Genomic DNA, 23,438 nt, shown 5'->3' on the forward strand with positions numbered 1-23,438 from the left:
TCGCTGCCCGGCCCCGTTGCAGAGCCACCCGATCGAGCTCTAGCCCGCCGCAGCCCAGGAAGGATCAGTGCACTACCTACCACCAGCCCGATTAGCTGGGAAACCACAGACTGGGGAACCAAGCCTGGCTCTTGACAGTCTCCCCTGCAAGTTTTCAATCCGATGATTTGGAGGGCGGTTGACACGGTCGACGCCCGTTTCTCGAGTTTCTTTGGATTATTTTTTTTTCTTTTCTGGCTTCGACCTTCAATAACGTCGTCTGTGGTGCTGCCGAGTTGCAGGTAAGTTCGTTTCTTACTCGTCGCCAGTATTAAATCCGTGTGTTAATGGAGACACGGAATGCAGGAGTTGGTTTAACAAGTCTTTACTGAATGGAGACAATCTGGAACTGAAACTACAGAAGCCTGCCAGGGCCTTTTATACAGGGATGGTCACTGCCGGTACTGCAGTCTGAGACCAGTTATTCCCTTAAAGGGACATACACAACAACCGTCGCCCTCAATTTCTTTGTCAGCAGTTCCTTCCAGTCTGCAACAGGAGATATAGATAACATCTCAAAGTTCGCCGTCCATCGCTGCATCCGGGAGATCTCTGAGGCCCTCTACAGTAGGAGAATGGACTACATTTCCTTCCCCATCACCAGAGAGAAGCAGGAGGAGTGTGCATGTCGCTTTGCCAGGAGAGCGGGCACCGCATAACAACCGCAGGGCACCATTGACTGCATCCACGTGGCTTTGCGGGCACCGCATAACAATCCTGAGATCTTCCGTAACCGCAAAGGCTACCGCTCACTTAATGTGCAGTTGGTGTGCGACCACAGACAGCGAATCCTCAATGTGAATGCCCGCTATCCTGGCAGCAGCCCTGATGCCTTCATCCTATGCCAGACTCTCCCAGCCACCACATCAAGCTAGCTGGTCAGAGACAAGGGCTATCCGCTCTCCACCTGGCTCATGACTCCTCTCTGCAACTCCAACACTTCTGCCCAGCACTCATATGAGAGCCATGCTGCCACCAGGAACATCATTGAACAGACCATCGGTGTGCTCAAGGAACAGTTCCACTGCCTTGATCACTCGGGAGGAGCCCTCCAGTACTCGCCAGAGTGGGTGTCCCATTTTGTCGTGGTGTGCTGCATGCCCTACAATCTGGCCACCATGAGGGCCCAGCCCTTGCCAGCAGGGATTGCGGGACCACCTCAGGAGGAGTAAGAGAGACAGGAGGAGGAGGAGGACGATGAGGTGGATGAGGAAGACGAGGAGGAACAGGAGGAGGAACAGGAGTGAGGGAGGAGGCAGCCACTCAATCGACCTTCTGGAAGGACGGTCTATGACCGCCTCATCAGACTGCGGTTCCAGTAAATTGAACTTCAGATTCCCGTTGCTCACCACATCATTCCATCATTGCAATGTTGGAAGCGGACTCCTCCACGCTGTAGAGGTCGCAAAATCCCCTCAGCCCCCGAAGATCGGGAAATATTAATCCACATCGTGGAGAAGACTTGTGTGATTTAAATTGTCTCTGGGTTGGACAATGTTTTAAAACATACCCAGAACCGCAAAAGGCTGCGTTAAAAAGCTCATAAGCTAGGCAGCACTTGGACACTGGAATCAAAGAACTTTGTGAAAATCGCACACTTTAAGACTGTACATTTTATTAAAAGATGTACTCTTGAGTTTTGGACTGTTTAAATTGCCCAGGGCATAAAAATGGCTGAACAGACCTCATGGAAACAGAATTTTAAGGCAGCAGAAAAGGACAGACAGGCTGTTAGCATATGAAACAGACAGGCAGTTAGCATATGAAAAAGCTCAGCGCTGCCCTGTAGTGGGTTTGAATGGAGCCCGAGCTGTCAGTCACCCTGTGGTATTGGGCGGGTCCGGTAACCGGTGCTTGTTTACACTGGGGAGTAGCCCGTTTGAATCAGCCAATCATCGGACAGCAAACACACTGTGTTGTTTACACACATCCATTCACTGAAATTGACTCTAAGATCAAGTGCTTGAAACTGCCAGCATGAACAAAGGGACTTCGTTTGCTAAGCACTCAAGACTGTCAATAAATTGCGGTTCCAGATGACCACAGGACAATGCTTTGTTTGCAAAGCAATTGAATGCTATTAGCATTTGTTTGTATATCAAGTGGGCACATCCAAACTGAGGAGGAACCGTTTAAGTGAATGGGAGAACACATTCAAACCACTGCAGCTTTATTCGAAAGCCATCACAGACAATGGACACATTTAAACTGCAACTTTATCCAAACCCACCCCAGACAAGTGGACAGTTTGGATCTCTTTTGTTTTAGCCCAGAAACATCAGATCTGGGCTGGCCCCAAAAAAAGGGGTATAAAAGATAGCTTCCCAGAAGCATCCCCTCTCTTTTACTCTTTGGACTACAGGTGAGCAAGGCTTCTGACCCACTAGCAAGACAATCTAGTGAGAAGTAAAGGCATGGTAATTTAAGGGAAATGTTGCTAAGATTGTAAGGTTAACAGTGTAGCCATTTATCCCTTGTTTTTGCCATCTGCCTTCCCCTTTTAAGCAATTTTACCATGATTACTTTGATCGTGTGGTGTAGTTTCTTTAGTTTTAATAAAATTCGACTTTCTTGCATCCAGACCATTTGTCCATTTTTAATATATCATTAATTATAAGTTCCTCCAGTCAGAACTGGAAGGAGGGTTTAGCAATTCGAAACCGCTGATTGGAATTGGTCACAGTGCAGTGGCAAAGACTGCCTGACCAGGTAAATTACCGTAAACCATGTAAAGGATGCCCCCTACAAATTGGCGACCATGAAGGGACTGGAGGCAGTTTTTGATATGATAATTGGTCTGGATCTGGAGAAAGCATCAGCTCTTGCTTTTCTTGCTTTCAGTCTGTGGGTAGCCCTGCAGAAGTTAGCGGCAGCATGTAAGCTGACCTATTATAGTATAGGTGGCTGGGTTAAGAAGGGTGAGATGAGGGTGCGGGAGGAGGTTACAGAGGCCAAGAATCGGGAGTCAGAGTTTCAAAAATGCCAGGCGGAGCTAGAGCGCCTCATAAGAGAGGTGAATGAGGCCAGAGATAGTGGGATGAGGGTGCGGGAAGAAGATGCACGCCTCACACTAGAGGTCATGAAATGCCAGGCAGAGATAGAGCGCCTTGTGCAGGAAGTCACAGAGGCTAGGGACAGTGAGATGAGGCTACAGGAGGAAAACGCACACCTCACCCGAGAAGCTAGCGAGGGCAAAAGCCACACGAGGCACAAGATGTTCCTAAAGTGCCAAATTACAGAAGCAAAGAGTAACGGGAAGAGAATGCCCGCCTCACCTCAGAAGTAACAGAGCAGGAGGAAAAGGTTAGGGAGGTAAAGGCAGCTTATAAGCTGGCCTGCGACCAAAGGTTTAGTGGAGCAGATCATACCCCATGTAACAGAAAGATAGAAAGTTTGGGTATGGAGTTACTAAGGAGTAAAGGGATGGTATGTCTCATGAGTCCAAAGGGAAGTCCGTCGGACAGTACCAGCAGCCCAAATCAAACCGCCCCACAGGCAGCACCCAGAACAGAGCTGGCCAGGGAATTAGAGATCCCAAGACCGCAGCCCACAGCTCCGAGCTTTGAGGAGCTCTGGCAGCAAGAAGAGGTGGACAATGGGAAGGTAGAGGAAGCACAGCAGGTCCCACTAGGCAGGCGGGGACCAGGACCAGTGTACCCCCTCCGACAACGGAGGTACGGTCCGCCCGTGAACGATAATAACACAGGGGCTGTTCAGCATACCTATCTGGTACCCTATGATACCCCACAGCTCAGAGACCTGGTGAAACATATTCCCCTGCTCTCCGAAAAGGGAGACCCCTCAATGCACTTCCAAGAGATAGAACAGGCAGCCTGTGTTAACGGCTGTGATGACGAAGAGAAAGCCAAAATGTTACTTTTCTCTGTAGATAGTAAGCTCTATCAGACCCTTTCAGATGAGGCTAAGAGAGGGCAGAAGGGTTTTGAGGGCCTAAAGGAGGAAATACTGGAAGCCATGGGTGCGAACGATGGCAGTCCGTTCGATCGCATAGGGAAAACACTGCAGAAGGAAGGGGAGACCCCACAGGCATTTGCAGACAGGCTGTGGCCAGTCTACAACAGCGCATGTACAGGGGGACAAGATAGGGCACACCTGAACCAGCGGCAGTGGATCCAATGGCTTTGTTGCCTGGTGTCCAATTGCCTGCCCCAGATAAAAGCAAAGGCTGATACTCGGTTTGGCCACCGAGACCCCCTAGCAACCGAAGAGACTGTAATCCGGCAGCTCATGGTAGCATATGGGAACGGTAGGAATAGTGGGAACCCCCAGCAAAAGGGTAAGGTCCACAAGGTTAAACCTGGGGCTCAATACAAGAAAGAGTGGTGCCAGGAGGGGAGCCGTCCCTCCCAGAACAAGGTCACTTGTTACAGGTGCAGGGAGGATGGCCACTGGCGCAGGGATTGTGAAAAGCCTGGGAGAGACGATAAAGCCAGGACCCCCACAGCCCCAACTCAGAAGGCAGAGACAGAAACTCCTCCCGATACAGTCGAGTCTGTCATGGAGTCGATAAAATCTTTCCTCAGGGCCAATCAGGGAAAGGTAGCAGCCATCAGTGGCGCTGCAGCCCCCTCACCCACCTCTGCCTCCCCACAATGACTGGAGCCCGCGCAGCCTGTCCGTCTGTGTAATCTCCGGTACGATGAATGGAAGAGACCGCTCATACAGATGGAGGTGGAGAAGGTTACAGGGACTTAGTTATTGCATACGGGGGCATCATGCACCGTGATCCATACGGATAATCCCACCACCTCACCTCTGTCTAACGGGGTTCCATACATACTATCGGGATTCACCGGTCAGGAGCAGGCGGGGGTATACTCCAGACCCCTCAAACGAATTTATGGGCAGGCAGCAGACAGCATGGGGAAGCAGCATCGGAATAACCGGCTACTGCTCGAGCCTAGCAAGAGCCACCAGTGGGAGATAGGAGACCTAGTGATGGTAAGAAACTATGCCCGGGTGGGAAGTTTAGAGCCACTCTACATGGGACCCTATAGTATAGTTGATAGGGCCAGCCCCATGGTCTATGCAGTAAAACTACCCTGGTGCACAAAGTGGTTCCACGCCAACCAATGTAAATTGTATAAATCTGACCATACAAGTTCAAGTTCACAGGCTGTAAAGACAGGCGCTGTGGCTTGTTTCAAGGGAAAAGTTGTCCGGCCCACCAATTGGGACACTTCCTCGCCCCAGTGGGACCTAAGTTTTGGCCAAAGTTTAAATTTGAACCAGTTATTTAGTTCAGAAACAGAGAAACCGCAGCCTGAGAGTAGAAATCTGCAGGCTGCTGCGAGTTCATTCACAGAAAATCGCTTGCGGGGCTCCAGGGAGGAGCCGCCCTGTGAAGAGACTGCCCGCGCATGCACAGTCGCTGGTCTGGAGACAGGAATTCCCCAGTCTTTTGAACAGCCTGTTCGCACAGGCGCAGTTCCCCAGCCCTTGACCACAGCGGCTCCTCTTCAGTTTTCCCGCACAGGCGCAGTCGCCTGTTTGAATGCAGAGGTTTCACAGCCTCTGCCGTGGGACTCCGGGGAGAAGGTTCGCGCAGGTGCAGTTCCCCAGCCCATGACCACAGTGGCTCTTCTTCAGTTTTCCCACACAGGCGCAGTCGTCTGTTTGAATACAGAGGTTTCACAGCCTCTGCCGTGGGACTCCAGGGAGGAGGTTCGCGCAGGCGCAGTCACCTGTTTAAAGGGATAAGCTTCCCAGCCTGCTTCTAGAGTGGTTCCCCCTATGGTGTGGGACTCTGGGGAGGAAGGGATAGCAATTCCTCTTGCAGGGGACATATGGAAGAAGCTGGTACCAGGTTTTGGACCTGGAGAGGAAGATTTTCAGCCACCAGCAGCGGGTGGTGAGGGGATACCTGTCCCCAGTACAGGAGTGGGTAGGGAAAAGGAGACAAACCCGGATTACTGGCAGGCTGCCAGGTATATTAAACAGTGCGGGCTGTTGGCAGCAGGGGGAGAAGGTTCCCAGCCAGCTAGGGCTGTGACCCAGGCTCAAGGTCCGTCAGCCAAAGTTTCCCCCACAGAGACGCCCCTGAGAAGGTCTCAGTGGGTCCGCAAGCCCAAGATAAGATGGTCACCAGAGTACCCGCCACAAAGAGCAATCTCCCGAGCCCAGAAGGAAACAGATCACAGAGGTGCCCAACTAGCAGCCATAAGTTGCCAGGGACAAGAAGCAGGAGGCAGTCCAACTTCGCTGCAGGCAGCAGTAATCTGTGACAGTGACACCAGAGATTAGCCTGGCCATCCGGAGATGGGCGGCATTTGTATTATAGCTTTGTGTTAAATTACCAATGTTTATAGCTTGCTTTTAAGGTGTTTAAATTTTAAGTTTAGAATGTAACTAGTAGTTTTGAGTTTAAGTTTAAAGTTTAAGTTTCTAAGTGTGCCAAATGCTTGTATTTTGGTCCGAGGTCGAGGGACCCGACCATGTCTCCACCTAAGGCAGCCGGTCAGGGAGAGACCTGGCTGCATGTCCTTTTAAGTTCTTTTGCAGGAGAGTGGACAAAGGAGCAGCCCTGTTTGCCCAGCCCGAGCTGGGCGTCGAATGAAGGTATGGATATAGCATGTTGGGGATCACCTCGCCACTGGACAAATCCAAGAGGAGACCCCGCAGTGACCTTCGGGAGAAACCGGACAGGGTCCGGAGGAACCTGCCTACTCATCCTATGTGGAAGAGATGGCCCCAGCTGGGTGGGGCACGGCCCCCAACCCAGTACTATCCCAACCAAATTTCACTTGCGGGAGACCTCGCTATTGAGGAGTCATGGTGGGGAAGCGCGGGCGCCTTGTCAGATAGGGAGGCGTTCCCCGGGAGTGGGTGGTGATGGCCCGGGAAAGATTGTAAAGGGGAGGGGGAGACCTAAGAGTCACGTGGGTGCGTTCGGGGAATGGAGGAACTCACCCGGGGCCCACAGGCAAAGTTGGAGTGTAAGTGTGGCGGGGAAGGATGAGTGGGTGGCCGGATTTGGGATCCAAGTTTGAGTGTGGGGCCAGTGAGAGCTGCCACACAGGCACCCATCATTTTCTGCAGCCAGTCAAGGGAAGACAGGAGGGGGAGGGACTGGGAGTCACGATCCCATACTCTCCGGTCTCGGTCACTGAAACATGAGGGGTACCCCGCCTCCACAAAGGGACAAGGGAACGGCTCGGGGCTGGTGGATCAGACTGTTCTGTAAAATCCATCCTGTATGTTTTAAAAGTTTAAGACCATTAAGGGGGGGGTGGAAGGAGCAATACCCACTCGAATTTCGCGACCCATCATTGGCATGTGATGGTCAGGGTTTATTTCAGCATTTTGTTTCAAATGTTTCAGCACTTTGTTTCAAATGTTTAATGAAGATTTTTTTATTTTGTTTTACAGTTCCAAGCAGTGCAGAGGCGTAGGACCCTCTCCGTGCTTGGGATCATATTGATTACATTGTATAACCAAGATTGCAACATTTTGTAATATGTTATAATGTAACAAGTGGTGCAGGGGTATGAGACAACTTATTGTAACATTTTGTAATTGATGTATCTGTAGATAACTACCAATACACGTTTTTTCTCAGATTTGAGGGGAATAGACGGGTCGGGGGATCAGTGGTAGGTAGCTATAGGTAAATACAGGGGATGATTGTTGGTGGGGGGTCAGAAAATTTTGCTCACTTCTTCAAGAGGATACTACAAGCAAGTTGGAGGTATCCAAGGGGGGAATGTAGGGGTCGCAAAATCCCCTCAGCCCCTGAAGATTGGGAAATTTTCATCCACATCGTGGACAAAGACTTGTGTGATTTAAATTGTCTCTGGGTTGGACAATGTTTTAAAACATACCCAGAACTGCAAAAGGCTGCGTTAAAAAGCTCGTAAGCTAGGCAGCACTTGGACACTGGAATCAAAGAACTTTGTGAAAATCGCACACTTTAAGATTGTACATTTTATTAAAAGATGTACTCTTGAGTTTTGGACTGTTTAAATTGCCCAGGGCATAAAAATGGCTGAACAGACCTCATGGAAACAGAATTTTAAGGCAGCAGAAAAGGACAGACAGGCTGTTAGCATATGAAACAGACAGGCTGTTAGTATATGAAAAAGCTCAGCGCTGCCCTGTAGTGGGTTTGAATGGAGCCCGAGCTGTCAGTCACCCTGTGGTATTGGGCGGGTCTGGTAACCTACAAGCTGCTTGTTTACACTGGGGAGTAGCCCGTTTGAATTAGCCAATCATCGGACAGCAAGCACACTGGGTTGTTTGCACACATCCATTCACTGAAATTGACTCCAAGATCAAGTATTTGAAACTGCCAGCATGAACAAAGGGACTTTGTTTGCTAAGCACTCAAGACTGTCAATCAATTGCGGTTCCAGATGACCACAGGACAATGCTTTGTTTACAAAGCAATTGAATGCTATTAGCATTTGTTTGTATGTCAAGTCGACACATCCAAACTGAGGAGGAACCGTTTAAATGAATGGGAGAACACATTCAAACCACTGCAGCTTTATTCGAAAGCCATCACAGACAATGGACGCATTTAAACTGCAACTTTATCCAAACCCATCCCGGACAAGTGGACAGTTTGGATCTCTTTTGTTTTAGCCCAGAAACATCAGATCTGGGCTGGCCCCAAAAAAAGGGGTATAAAAGATAGCTTCCCAGAAGCATCCCCTCTCTTTTACTCTTTGGACTACAGGTGAGCAAGGCTTCTGACCCACTAGCAAGACAATCTAGTGAGAAGTAAAGGAGTGGTAATTTAAGGGAAATGTTGCTAAGATTGTACGGTTAACATTGTAGCCATTTATCCCTCATTTTTCCCGCCTGTCTTCTCCTGTTAAGCAATTTTACCGTGATTACTTTGATCGTGTGGTGTAGTTTCTTTAGTTTTAATAAAATTTGACTTTCTTGCATCCAGACCATTTGTCCGTTTTTAATATATCATTAATTATAAGTTCCTCCAGTCAGAACTGGAAGGAGGGTTTAACGATTCGAAACCGCTGATTGGAATTGGTCACAGTGCAGTGGCAAAGACTGCCTGACCAGGTAAATTACCGTAAACCAGGTAAAGGATGCCCCCTACAATGCTTCTTACCATTGCCAACAGGCTCTTGGGCACCCTTGCTATTGCACCTATGATCTCATTGTGAATGCCCATCACCCTTCTTCTAAAGGCCTCCCCCTCGATGTCCTCATCTGAGTCCTGTGCAGCAGAACTTGCGCGCGAACTCGCCCTCCAGGGAACAAGCCCCTGAGCTACCCTTTCCCCCTGGCTTTGCTGCAACCCACTCATTCCCAGTGCATCACCCAGTGCTGATTCCACTACTACACTAGCCTCTAAAGAATGCGTAGTACCAGTATCTGAGCTGGTGTCTGCGGGTGAGTGATGAAGTGACACGGTGTGTTCTTCCTCCTCCTCTTCTCCCTCCTTGCGCTCTACGGTGCCCTCAGGGATAGGCTGCTCAGCTGCTTGCTCATTATCTCAAAGCATAAAGGCACAAGAGACGGTTTAAGGTGAGGGGAGAGGGCCGGGAGGGAGAAATGCATGCATACAGCATGATTAGCTGGAAAGTGCGAAAGGCTTATGGAGTGAGGGGGAAGTGGGATGTGAGAAGGAGGAGTAGGGATGAACATACCATTGTTGTCCCCAAGGGGGGCCAACAATGCTGGTGGCCACGGCACCCACCACCTGGCACCCAATAATCTCCAGCACTCGATTTTCCAGCGCAGACAGTGTTTGGGTGTCAGCTTGTCCCCTGCCTGTGCGCTCCTGCTCCCTTCTGTTGTGAGCCGCCTTGGCCTGCAAGAAAATGGAAAGTGTGTGAGTGTGAAGCAATATGTTTGATTGGTGTCCCTGCCATAGTTGAATAGCTGTCATTGTGTGCAAGGTGTGAGATGTGGGTGTGAGTGTTGGTAGGTGGAGATTGTTGGTGAGTGAGTGCTGGGGGTGTGATGCTTTGGGCTGTGTGTGGAGACTGTGGTTCAGATGGTGGTATGTAGCATTTGTTGAAGCATTCACTCACCCGAGTGAGATCATTAAATTTCTCCCTGCACTGTGTGTGGGTCCTGGGGACCACAGTGCTGCCTGAGGCCTGATGGGCTACCTCCCTGCACATGGTGTGGAAGACTTGTGGTGAAGGCCTCCTACCATTTGTCGGGTAGAGCACCTCCCTCCGTCTCTCCGCAGCAGACACCAATTCCTCCAATGTTTGGTCTGAAAATCTGCAGGCTCTCTCCCTGGGGCGTGGATCTGCCATGAGTATAGCTGGTTGAGTCGTCCAGCTCCTTGGACTTGGCCTGCTCCTGCTTGCTGACACAGGTTCACAGGCAGCAATGCTGAGAATGAGGTTCTGCAGCATGAATGAACCTCCCCTTTATGAACTGGAAAGAGCTTGTGGCAATGATGACTTGCGATTAGACTGCACCTGATATTGGTTCATGTATTGAGGCCGTCAGTGCTTGATTTAATTCTCCCATCCTTTCTTTGAGCGATGACACTGAATTTTGCGTGCAGCGAGATTCATTCGCATCTGGCGCTAAATCACAAACTTTTCTAAATTTAGCGCCCATTCCTGGGAGATAATGAATTTCTCCCCCTAAGGGACCAGGAGCTAATGTAGGTCAGCAAGGACAGGGAGGAAGGATGTGAAGGACCAGGTGCAGGATTGGATACGGGCAGCAGCATTTTGGATGAGATGACTTTTATAGAGAGTGGAGGATGGGAGGCCAGCCAGGAGAGCCTGGATGTGGCAAAGGCATGGATGTGGGGTTCTGCAGCAGATCGGAAGAGGTAGGGGCAGAGGCCGGCAATGTTGTGGAGGTGGAGGCCGACGGTCTTTGTGATGCAGAGGTTATATGGTTGTAAACTGAGCTCAGGGTAAAATAGGATGCAAAGGTTGCAATCATTCTGGTTTAGCCTGAAACATTGGCCAGGGAGAGAGGTGGAATCAATGGCAAGGATACAAAATTTGTGGTGGGGGCCCAAGATAATGGCTTCAGTTTTCCCAATGTTTAGCTGGAGGAAATTGCGGTTCTTGCAAGAAACATCGAAACATAGAAACATAGAAGATAGGAGCAGGAGTAGGCCATTTGGCCCTTCGAGCCTGCTCCGCCATTCAATGAGATCATGGCTGATCATCCAAATTCAGTACCCTGTCCCTGCCTTCTCCCCATATCCCTTGATCCCTTTAGCCTTAAGAAATATATCCAACTCTTTCTTGAATATATTTAATGAACTGGCCTCCACCACCCTCTGTGGCAGAGAATTCCACAGGTTCACCACTCTCTGGGTGAAGAAATTCCTCCTCATTTCAGTCCTAAATGGCTTACCCCTGATCCTTAGACTATGACCCCTGGTTCTTGTTGTGTATGTACCTTTAAGAGAGAACTGCTTTTATACTGTAGTACCGGCAGTGACCACACCTGTCTATAAAGCCGTAGCAGGCTTCTGCACTTTCACTTCCAGCATACCCTCTGTTCAGTAAACACCTGTTATTACCGTTCTCCTGCAGTCCGTGTGTTATTGATACGCGGACACTACACTGGCGACGAGCAGGTTCGAACTCACCTGCAGTACTGCATCACCACACGGGGATCCATCCCTGAAAAGAAGCTTCTTGGAGGTCGAAGCCAGAGCAACGGGCGTCGACCGTGGACAACCGTCCAGTGATCCATCGGAGTTCAGTGAATCACAGGGGAAGCTGTGGAGAGCTGGGCTTGGCTCCCCAGTTAAGGTGTTCCAGCAAATCGTGCTGGTAGCAGGTAGTGCGCTGACCCTTCCGGACTGCAGCGGGCTTGAGCTCGATCGAGCGGCTCTGCAAGGGGGCCGTGCAGTGTCGTTGGGAAGGAAAAGAGAGAGAGAGGGTGGAACGCACAGGGCGTGGTCGGTGCTCAAGAGCCGGGCAGCGTTAGAGAAAATAAAAAGAGGGGAAGGAAAAGAGATGCGCAGTGGACAGCGTCGAAGAAGAATGAAACTAAGGAATTTAAATAACAAAAGAGAGACGCGCCGAAGACGCGGGGCGCCGCCATTACTAGTTAGAACGCTAGGAGCAGCATTGGCAGCAAGGGGAAGAAGGAAAAGTGTGGGAGGCGCCATTTTAAACCACCCAAGATGCTGAAGAGAGGCAGTATCACTGCTTTCGACAACAAAATAGAAGACTGGACCACGTATGTGGAAAGAATTGAAGTGTACTGCAAGGCAAATGAGGTGGCCGATGAAAAGAAGGCGTCGGTATTATTAAATTTGATGGGCGCGAGAACATACGGCCTATTGCGGAATTTAATTACCCCAGCTAAACCAATGGAGAAAAGCTTTGAAGAGATTGTCAATATCTTACAGGAACATCTAAACCCTACACCGCTGCTGATAGCAGAAAGATTCAAGTTCCATAAAAGAAACCAGCACAAAGATGAGAGTAATGCTGACTATCTTACGGAACTACGCAAGTTATCGAAGTACTACCAGTTCGGAGCAGGACTGGCAGATACCTTAAGGGATAAGTTTGTCTGCGGGCTCCAGAGTGAAGGAACCCAGAAACGACTACTTTCAGAAAAGGACCTTACGCTAGAAAAGGCTTTCAGCGTGGCAGTATCCTACGAAGCAGCAGCACGGGGAGCTGCGGAAATACAACAGAAACCGCAAGAATATAGCACCAACGAAATGGCATATGGAGCAGAAAAGTGCTATCGCTGCAGCAGAACAACCCATAACCAGAAGGACTGCTGGTTTAAGGACAAAGTATGCAGGCAATGTGGAAAAGTGGGACACATAGCATGAGTCTGCAGGTCGGGAAAGAAAACCAACACTAAAAGAACTACTAAGGAAAAGTACAGGAAAGTAAAAAAAATGACAGACAGTAGTTCAGAAGATCAGGAGAGTGATAATGACTCCAGGAGCAGGAGACTAAGTTGTCTAAAGTTACATAACGTGATCGCAAAGGAGGATCACCGAACCATTTGGGTCACCCTCATGATAGCAGGGTCCCAAGTAAAAATGGAATTCGACACAGGATCAGGCCTAACAGTCATGAATCGACGAGACTATGAGCGGCTATTCTCACACATACCCTTAAAGGACACGTCCATTGCATTGAAGACATATACGGGGCAAAACGTCTACCCCAGCGGAAAAATAAGGGTGCCCATTAAATACAACGGCAAGGAAACACAGAAACTGTATCTATATATACTACAAGATGGAGGACCACCATTATTGGGACGTGAATGGATCCAAAAAATACAATTGGATTGGCATTCCATTCAGGCACTAACTGTGGCTGACAAAAAGGATGACGACGTCACACCTGGACGACTGTCAAAAATTCTAACTGACACGAAACAAGTGTTCCAGCAAGGATTTGGGACTCTAAAAGGAGTAATGGCAATGATCAAAATTGAAGTTAACGCAAACCCAAAAATTTTTAAGGCCAGACCGGTACCATACGCGATCCGCCCAGCCGTCGAAGCAGAGCTGAAGAGTCTGGAGCGTTCGGGTGTGCTGTCCAAGGTGGACTGGAGCGAGTGGGCCACACCCATCATTCCTGTAATGAAGAAATCATTGAGCAGCTCACCTGGGGAGCCGAAGAAGGTTCGCATCTGTGGGGACTTTAAGGTAACTGTGAACCCAGTCCTGCACACAGTACAATATCCACTTCCGCGGATAGAAGATATTTTCGCCTCACTATCTGGAGGGAAACACTTTACGAAGATTGATCTGGCCCAAGCGTATCTACAAATGGAGGTAGAAGAAGCATCCAGAAAATACCTCACATTAAACACTCACAAAGGTCTTTACCAGTACAACCGACTGGTATTCGGGGTAGCATCAGCTCCAGCTATTTGGCAGAGGGCGATGGAACAAGTCCTGCAAGGGATCCCGGGGACCCAGTGTTATTTGGACGACATCCTGGTTACGGGCGAAAATGACAGTGAACACCTTGCCAACCTGGAGCAGGTGCTCACTAGATTACAAGAATATGGGCTACGAGCCAACCGCCCCAAATGCGAGTTTTTCAGGAGACAAATCTCGTATTGTGGCCACATGATTGAGGAAGAGGGGTTACATAAGTCCCCAGACAAGATTGAGGCAGTAGTCAAGGCTCCAGCACCAGAAAATGTGTCGCAACTGAGGTCGTTCCTCGGGTTGGTGAACTACTACCATAAGTTCTTGCCAAATTTATCTACAATTCTGCACCAACTGAACGCCCTGCTGCAAACTGGAGTAGCATGGAAATGGAGTGATGAGTGTAAGCGTGCCTTTCAGAAATGTAAATGCCTAATCACTTCAAAAGAAGTATTGGCCCACTACAATCCAACACTACCGATTCGGTTGTCATGTGATGCATCTCCCTACGGCATTGGAGCGGTGCTGTCACACAAATTCCTTGACGGTTCAGAGAGGCCAATAGCCTTTGCGTCGCGCTCGTTAACTTCAGCCGAGCGTAACTATGCCCAGATTGACAGGGAGGCCCTCAGCCTGGTGTGGGGGGTGAAGAAGTTCAATCACTATCTGCACGGGCAGAAATTCACCCTACTGACTGATCACCAGCCTGTTGTCTCCATTTTTAACCCAAAGAAGGGCGTTCCGGTGATGACGGCGCAACGGCTGCAAAGATGGTCCCTTTTTCTAGGGGCACATCAATACGACATAGAGTACAAGCGTACGAAACAGCATGGAAACGCTGATGGGCTGTCGTGCCTGCCGTTGCCTACGGTGGAGGAAGCACCTGCAGTGGACCCTGTTGAGATATTCCATTCGACCATAGTCGAATGTCTACCTGTTACAAACTCAAGTATAGAGAAGGAAACCCGAAATGACCCGACAATCTCTCGGGTCTATGATTTGACGGTGAAGGGATGGCCAGCACATGGTGACTCACTGTTGCCAGCATTCTCGCCAAGGAGAGAACAGCTGTCAGTGTGCCGGGGGACCTTGATGTGTGGATCCCGAGTGGTAATTCCACCCAAGTTGAGAGATAGAGTGCTCAATGAGCTTCATGAGGGTCATCTGGGAGGGGTAAAAATGAAGAGCCTAGCCAGGGCGTTTGTGTGGTGGCCGGGAATCGATAAAGAAATTGAGGATATGACCAAGAGATGCACAGGATGCCAGAAAGTCCAAAACGCTCCACCACAGGCCCCGCTACACCCATGGGAGTGGCCCTCATCTCCATGGCAACGGGTACACATTGATTTTGCTGGTCCATTTATGGACTCAATGTTTTTAATCGCCGTGGATGCACATTCAAAATGGCCAGAGGTCATCAAAATGTCCTCCACCACCACGGAGAAAACTATTGCAGTCCTACGGACCATCTTCACCAGGAATGGCTTGCCAGAATAGATTTGCTCCGACAATGGACCACAGTTTGTGTCCAAGGATTTCCGGAGGTTTTTGAGGAATAATGGGGTAAAACATTACACATCTGCCCCATATCATCCAGCCACAAATGGATTGGCTGAGAGGTTTGTTCAGACCTTTAAAAAAGCAATAAAGGCAATGTATAATGACAACATACCACTACAACACAAGGTGGATAATTTCTTGTTTGCTTACCGGAATGCGACACATGCAGTCACCAACCAAGCTCCAGCCATAATGTTCTTTAACCGAAGGTTAAGATGTCGCCTGGATTTGCTCAAACCAAACATAAGATGAGATGTTGAGGATAAGCAATTCCAGCACATCAATGAGAAGCCAACCAAGAGCTTCAAGATAGGGCAACCAGTCTTGGCCCACGACTACCGAACAGAAAAATGGCAGCCAGGAACGATATGCACACAGCAGGGACCACTAATGTACACAGTGGACATTGGAGAGAGCATCGTGAGATGCCATGCTGACCAGATTCTAGAGTCACAGGAACAAGTCAAACCCATACCATGAGCATGCGCACCTGGTGATGAACCCAAAGTACAGATTGTGTCTACCTCAGAATCAGTGGTATTGGAAGCTGATGAACCAACCAATGACCATGAGCCAGAATCGACTCCGCCACAAGAACAGGATACTCGAGAAAGGCGCTATCCAGACAGGATCAGGAAGCCTCCTCAAAGACTGAATTTATAAATGATTACTTCAATTGAAGTATATAGTACAGAGAAAATTGTAATTGTAATTAGTTATTATTTAGTTGTTAAATGAATGTTATGTACTGTTTATCTAAAAGGGGAGGAATTGTTGTGTATGTACCTTTAAGAGAGAACTGCTTTTATACTGTAGTACTGGCAGTGACCACACCTGTATATAAAGCCGTAGCAGGCTTCTGTGCTTTCAGTCCCAGCATACCCTCTGTTCAGTAAACACCTGTTATTACCGTTCTCCTGCAGTCCGTGTGTTATTAATACGCGGGCACTACAGTTCTGGACTCCCCGGCTGGATGTCGGACAAAGGGCAGATCTTCTGGAGTTGGGGGATTTAAATCTGTTGGAGTTGTTCAGTGCCATTTGTGGCAGTTTGGTTATTCACTTCAGCTCAAGGGGAGGAGAGGTTAGAATAACTGCGCTTGACATTAAGGCAGCATTTGACTGCGTTTGTCCTGATCTTAAACAAAGACAATTACACTGCCATGAGGGCAGAACTGGCTAAAGTGGACTTGAAAAATAAATTAAAGGGTAAGACAGTTGAAATGCAGTGGCGGACATTTAAGGAGATATTTTATAACTCTCAACAAAAATATATTCCAGTGAGAAAGAAAGATTTTAGGAGAAGGGATCACCATCCATGACTAACTAAGGAAGTAAAGGATGGTATCAAATTGAAAATGAAGGTATACAATGCTGCCAAGATTGGTGGGAGATCAGAAGATTGGGAAATTTTTAAAAACTAGCAAAGGATGCCAGAAAAATAATAGAAGATGAATTATGAGAGTAAACTGGCAAGGAATATTAAAGCAGGTAGTAAGAGCTTCTACAGGTATATAAAAAGGAAGAGAGTAGCTAAAGTAAATGTTTGTCCCTTAGAGGATGAGACTGGGGAATTAATAATGGGGAACGGGGAAATGGCAGAGACTCTGAATAAATATTTTGTATCTGTCTTCACGGTAGAAGACACTAGCAACATCCCAATAATGGATAATCAAGGGGCCACAGGGAGGGGGGAACTAAAGACAATCACTATCACTGAGGAAATAGTACTTGGTAAAATAATGGGACTAAAAGACGACAAGTCCCCTGGACCAGATGGCTTGCATCCCAGGGTCTTAAAAGAAGTGGCTGCAGAGATAGTGGATGCATTGGTTCCAAATATCAAAATTCCCTGGACTCTGGAGAGGTCCCAGCGGATTGGAAAACCGCAAATGTGACACCCCTATTTAAGAAAGGAGGGAGACAGAAAGCAGGAAACTATAGACCAGTTAGCCTAACATCTGTCATTGGGAAAATGCTAGAGTCCTTCATTAAGGAAGCAGTAGCAGGGCATTTGGAAAATCATAATGCAGTCAAACAGAGTCAGCATAGTTTTATGAAAGGGAAATCATGTTTAACAAATTTGCTGGAGTTCTTTATGGATGTAACAAGCAGAGTGGGCAAAGGTGAGCCAGTGGATGTGGTGTATTTGGATTTCCAGAAGGCATTCGATAAGGTGCCACATAAAAGGTTACTGCATAAGATAAGCGCTCACGGAATTGGGGGTAATATATTAGCATGGATAGAGAATTGGTTAACTAACAGAAAGCAGGGAGTCAGGATAAATGGGTCATTTTCCGGTTGGCAAACGGTAACTAGTGGGGTGCCACAGGGATCGGTGCTAGGGCCTCGACTATTTACAATCTACATTAATTACTTGGATTAAGGGATCGAGTGTAATGTAGCCAAGTCTGTGGATGATACAAAGATGGGTGGGAAAGCAAGTGGTGCAGAGGACTCAAAGAATCTGCAAAGGGATATAGACAGGCTAAGTGAGTGGGCAAATATTTGGCAGATGGAGTATAATGTGGGAAAGTGTGAGGTTACCCACTTTGGCAGGAAAAATAAAAAAACAAATTATTATTTAAATGGAGAGAGATTACAAAATGCTACAGTTCAGAGGGACCTGGGAGTCCTTGTGCATGGAACACAAAAAGTTAGCATGCAGGTACAGCAAGTAATCAAAAAGGCAAATGGAATGTTGGCCTTTATTTCAAGGGGGTTGGAGTATAAAAGCAGGGAAGTCCTGCTACAACTGTGCAGGATATTGGTGAGACCACACCTTGAGTACTGCGTACAGTTTTGGTCTCCTTATTTAAGGAAGGATATACTTGCATTGGAGGCAGTTCAGAGACGATTCACTAGGTTAATTCCAGAGATGAGGGGGTTGACTTATGAAGAAAGGTTGAGCAGGCTGGGCCTATACTCATTGGAATTTAGAAGAATGAAAGGTGATCTTATTGAAACATATAAGATACTGAGGGGGCTCGACTAGATAGATGCAGAGAGGGTGTTTCCCCTCGTGGGGGAATCTAGAACTAGGGGACATAGTTTCAGAATAAAGGGTCGCCCTTTTAGCTCTGAGATGAGGAGGAATTTCTTCTCTCAGAGGGTCGTAAATCTGTGGAATTCTCTGCCGCAGAGAGCTGTGGAGGCTGGGTCATTAAATACATTTAAGGTGGAGACAGACAAATTTTTGCAAGATAAGGGAGTGAAGGGTTATGGGGAGTGGGCTGGGAAGTGGCTTTGAGCCCAAGATCAGCCATGATCTTATTGACTGGCGGAGCAGGCTCAAGGGGCCAAGTGGCCTATTCCTGCTCCTATTTCTTATGTTTCTTAAAGCAGCTCTACCAAAAGTATAAGCCCATGGGAGTCCAGGGGAAAATCGTCATGACGCACAGGAAGATAGTCGTGATTGTCAGCCAATCATCACATTCATGGGACGTTGTTGCTGGCTCATCTAACTTCAGCTACTTCGTCAGTTATATCAGGAGTGGGGCTGTTTGCTGATGATTCCACAGTGTTCGGCTCCATTCACAGCTCCTCCGATAATAAAACAAGACCAGGACAACATATGTAAGGAAGCCAATATAATTTTTTTTAAATTCTAATGTTTCCTTAGCCTCGATCCTAGCCCAGTGGGCCCAGTTGTGCCCTTCTGGAGGCTGGTATGCCTCAATTTACTGGGAGTACTAACCTCCAGGCTTATACCAGGCCTTTGACAGGCTGGTGCCAAGGAAACTGCCAGCTCTGCTTCCTTTTGCATCACTGACTTTTTAAGGAGCAGCTGAGGTTCTGCCAGTTACAGTGGGAACTCCCAGCATAAGAAAGTACCCAGTTTGTCCAGGTCCGGTCAAATACTGGGACCTTCCACCACACTCCCACCAGACTTGCAGCGGAAGTGCGCCCGAATGGCCGAGCAATTTCTAGCCCCACTGGTTTTAATTAGCCCAATCATTGACTCAGACCAAGGCTAACTTTGTGGCTGATGATTTCTCTTCTTAAGGCAGACTGCCCAGGCCTGGGCTACCTTTCTCAGCCCACCTTACCAACTGATCCTGAACATGTGGATCTTTGTTCTTTCTGTGGTATACCATGTACAAGAACATCAAAAATAGGCTTTCTGTTAAATTTTAATTCGGATGAACTTGAATACAGTAGAACAGTTTTCAAATTGCAAATAATCTCTAAATAAATTAAAATATGGTAACCTTATGACATATGTCTGTTCAGTCTAGTGTTGAAATTCTCCCTCAGTTTTCAAGGGTAACTGTGCTCAATATGAGATCTACTGTCCCCTTAAAAAATAGTTTCACAGTTGGTATATTGTCTCGCTGTTGTCCTGTGACCTTAAAAAAAACTGCCAGAGGCCTGAATAAATCGCTTAAATCCATTGCTGAAAAGATCAAATTTCAGGGATACACATCTGAAGTGTATTAGCAGTTCATTCCGCAGCTTCCTGAGGGAACAGATGTTTAATTTGGGTGCTTAATCCCCATTTTCAACCATTAGGACCTTGGGCTCTGTGGAATTGGTGACTGGATTAGTAAAACGTGCAGCTTTCTAAGCATAACAAATAGATCGAAGGAGCTGAAAAGCAGGCCCTCGGGCATCCGCTAATGCTTTTCAAACAATTAGACTGTGACAGGTTAAACCAAGGTAGCATATAAATGGGAATAATGTAATGGATGATTTTAAAGTATCTGCCTTCATTTTATCTGTGAGAAAATAACTCCCAATCCTTTTGTTTACAGAATGCTAGGACATCTGTTTGATTCTAACAACTGGGCTTGTTTGGAATTTTGGCAGGAAGCTTATTCTTCAGAACCAAAACTAGAATTAAACTGTTTAGCATTTCTCACTGCAAAGTGAGAGGACATGCAGGATTTCACTGGAACACAAATGGTATTTGTAATAGAGTTTCGCAAAATAACCATTAAGAGTTCAGATAGCCGCAGGTCAGTGTTGTAAATGTTATAATCAGAAAAGACAGGCAGAATGGAAAAGGAGGGGGGAAGCCCCGGTAATAAAGGATGACATAAGGACAGTAATGAGAAAGGATATTGGCTTGGAAGATCAGGAAGTAGAATCAGTATGGGTAGAGATAAGAAGACACAAAAAGCATAACACAAATAGTGGGGAACCAAGGGACTCATCAGAGTGAGGAACTTAAAGTAATTAAGATCAGTGGAAAAAAAGTACTTGGGAAACTAATGGGACTAAAAGCCAACAAATCTCTTGGACCTAACGACTTACATCCTAGGGTTCTAAAAGAGATGGCTGCAGAGATAGTGGATTCATTGATTATGATCGAACAAAACTCCCTAGATTCTAGAAAGGTCCCTGTTGAGTCTGTGTGTCCCAGTTATGCTTATTATAAATCACTGGACACAGACAACAAGAATAACTTTAACAGGTCTTTACTATTCGGAGGTCAGGGCTGAACTGCCCAGCAAATCACTACACAACGTTTATATACCGGTGTGGTCACCACCGGTATTACAGTATACAGCAGCCAAGAGAAAGTAGTACATCTCTTAAGGTAGTTCTCTTAAGGTGGAACAGGTTACATACACCACAGTCCCCATGGATTGGAAGGTAGCAAATGTAACCCTGCTATTCAAGAAAGGAGGCAGAGAGAAATCAGGGAACTATAGACCAGTTAGCCTGACATCATTCGTCGGGAAAATCTAGGAATCCATTATTAAGGGAGTGATAACAGGGCAATTAGAAAATCATAACATGATTCGGCAGAGTCAACATGGTTTTACAAAAGGGAAATCATGTTTGACAAATTTATTAGAGTTTTTTGAGGATTGTAAGGGGTGGTGTGTGGGTTGTTTGTCAGCTTTACCTCTGACTCCTTTGAGCAGTTCGAATCACTCCCACTCCCTTTTGTTCTAGACTTTGGACTTATTTGGGGGTTGTAATAAACTTGCAACAGACACCTGGGTTAGTCAAAAGGATTCAGATCTTTATTTTGAGACAAGGAAATATACAATACAATAAAACTTATACTCTAAAAGGGTGGGGAACACTCGGAATAAGCGAGGGAGAATCACAATAGACAAAATCCCTTACCCTCCCAACCCCACTACACTAACTAGGCTGGAACCCAGAGGATCAGGAAATGCTCACCAAAATGACTTTCTTGACAGACTGTAGAGGTTCGCGATATTGGGGTTCTCCTTAGTTGTGGTGGTTGGGGCCTGCCATACCCCGGACGTGGTAGAAGACTGCACCTGCGTTGGGTCTTCAGTTTGGGTTTGTCCGCTGATGCGGTTAGTTGCGCTGTTGGATGTATCAGGTGAGTACCAGATTTTCTTTGGTTAGGGCTAGTTTTAGGGTCTTTTGTGTCCAAATCTTACCCAGGGGTAAGTCAGACTAGCCTGTAGAGTGGAAACAAGTCTTTGTTTTTCGAGTTTTTCGGCGGTTGGTTTCTTGTTGGTCGCAGTGGCCCAATATTACCTGGCTGGTGTTAATATTGGTGGTTGTTGGTTTCTGTAGGCCTTTGGTTGCCGCGATCTCCGTTTCTTCTTTCTTCCTTTGAGTCTCCAATGATGATGATCCGTTGAACTGCACTGTGCTGTTTCTCGAACTTGAACTCTGAGCTGAACTCGAACCGACTTCTGAGCTGAGCTGTTTAACTGAAAAGGCAGGTCTCAATTATACTACTTTGGGGCCTGGCTTATCTGACCACCAAATCTCGGGTTTCTTTGTTAAATTTGGCGGGCTCGTTATTTTTAATAGGTTTTCAAATTTTAACGAGCTTCGGGGATGGTCCATCTAAACTTAACGAGTTTCGGGGATGGTCCATCTAACTCTTAATCGGCCTTTAACTGGTTTCGGGATTGCCTTGAAACTAGTTTAAAAATGCAAAATATTTGTCAATCTCTTTGATTGGTTTTGGACTGTGGTTTGATTGTTGTAACCTGTAGGACTATGTTCTTTCCTTTGTGTTGCTGGGGACATGTCCTGTTTTATTCATGTACCTTGGCTCTGTGGATTTTGGCGGGAACAGGTTTCATTGTCCTTATGTAAAACTGGGCTGGCCCAGGACATTCCCAGACTGTCCAATATCCAAACTCGGGGGCCCACCCCACCTCCCCTGTGTCACAGCCTTTTGCAAGCCTGAACATGTCTTTTAAACCAGCCAAATCTTCCTGGGATTTTTATTTTTAAATCCCTTTGGCCCAATAATTCCTTAACACAGTCCAAAATCTCTTCCTTCCTTACACTTAGGGGAAATGTGTAATTTAACTCTTTGAATTCTTCTGCTAGGCCCAACCATACATTTTATCCTTTTTACAGATTTCTTCTGTGATGTTCCAAAATAGTTTTAAAATATGGTTATTCTTCTGTTTTGGGGTTGTGCAGAAATTTTAGAACCTTACACACCCCCCTGTGATACTTTATAACATGATAGTATCATGCAGGTGTGAGCAAACTTTCTGATCCTCAGGAGTCAACCTTCCCCTGTATTACCTAAAAACTAAAATACCCACAACAAAACACTCTCCCATTCCCTTTAGGTGCAGTGTTTATCAAAATACACAAAGTAAAACTTTTATTACATTCACATCCAAGCACAGAGGGGGTCCAACACCCCTGCACAATTTGGAAAGCATTACACACAGCGTAGGGGGTGGCGCGTGAGCCCAGTCAGTTATGCCTCTGACTGCCCGTGAGCGGTTCGACTTGCTCCCACGCCCCTGAGATTCTCAACACCGGACTTAGGTACAGGTAGCGATACAGAAAAGACTCGAGTAGACAGGTGGTTTGGATGTAAGCAAAACTCAAGATTTTATCAAACAGAAAATTAACACAGTCTTATGAGAAGTTACCAGTTTATAAAATTACAGGCAAATACAAATAACTATGCTTATACAGGGAATGGGGAACACACGGCACATCGAGGGAAAACAATTATCTTAACAATCCCCTTATCCTTATCCCACCCCCTATACCTAACTAGATTAAGCTATGAGGGGCCAGAATTT

This window comes from Somniosus microcephalus, chromosome 5 (genome assembly GCF_052327205.1).
Source record: "Somniosus microcephalus isolate GS21.2 chromosome 5, FLI_Smic_1.0, whole genome shotgun sequence".
NCBI lineage: Eukaryota > Metazoa > Chordata > Chondrichthyes > Squaliformes > Somniosidae > Somniosus > Somniosus microcephalus.